Raw genomic sequence first — 1027 nt, 5'->3', positions numbered from 1 at the left:
ATGTCCTTCCCTGTGCAAACAGTGATTCTGGGAACCAGGAGAGGCTGCAGGTGGGTCTGCACCCCGGAGATTTGCACAAATGCATTGGCAAGAGGAGTTGCTTCCATAGGAAACCAAGATGGGAACCAAACTTTTGGTTCCACAGGACCAAAGTGAGAGAAGCAGGACCCAGCAGAGGACAAAGGGGTGGACACCTTGGGACTTCAGGGAAGCTGGGGTTGTCCACTCAGCCCCACCACTGAACAGCCTCACCCAACCAACACTGCTGGGTTTAGTTTTCTGTATGATCCTGTCCTTCACAAATTAAAAAAAGGAATTGTCTCTTCCAGTTTTCCTTGCCAAGCTAAGGATTTTTAGTCAATGAACCTCCATCCCCCGTCCCACTCTCCAGGCACATGGCGAAAAGTCTCCGCCGGCCTCGGAGGAGGAACAAGCTGTTGATCCCCATCTTCCCACTGCTGCCAGCAATTAGCACTAATGACTTCATGGAGTGTGTGACAGTTGGTGACAGTGACCCAGGGAGTTTCATCAGCTTCTGTTCCACAGGTTTCAGAACATCTGCTCGTGTGCCAGGGCCCTGGTGCTCCCCAGGGAAAGCGCAGCCCTCGGAGCCGGGGAAAGCACCACGGGCAGCTGCCTCCTCCCTACCTGGGCACCCAGGTTGGGCACTGGTGCTGAGCACAGCTCCCTGCAGGGCAGGGGCAGAGGCACCAGGCAGTGGGACCAGTCGTGGACACCTGTCCAGGGCTGCAGGATCTCCAGTGGATGGAGTTGGCACAGAGAGCATGGAAAAGCCAACGGAAGAAACCAAAACGTGCTTTAGTAGGAGAAGCAGCTCAGCTGTGCAGGCTGAGGGAGACCCACAAATAACCTTCTCCAGGGATAAGAGAGGTTGGAGGAGGAGGGGAATGAGTCATAGAATCATAGAATCAGCTGGGTTGGCAGGGACCTCCAAGATCATCAAGTCCAACCCTTGATCCAACCCCACTGTGGTTCCCAGCCCATGGCACTGATGCCACATCCAGTC

The sequence above is a fragment of the Lepidothrix coronata genome, unplaced genomic scaffold (assembly GCF_001604755.1).
Source record: "Lepidothrix coronata isolate B3197 unplaced genomic scaffold, Lepidothrix_coronata-1.0 Scaffold219, whole genome shotgun sequence".
Lineage (NCBI taxonomy): Eukaryota > Metazoa > Chordata > Aves > Passeriformes > Pipridae > Lepidothrix > Lepidothrix coronata.
This window is presented reverse-complemented; position numbering follows the sequence as displayed.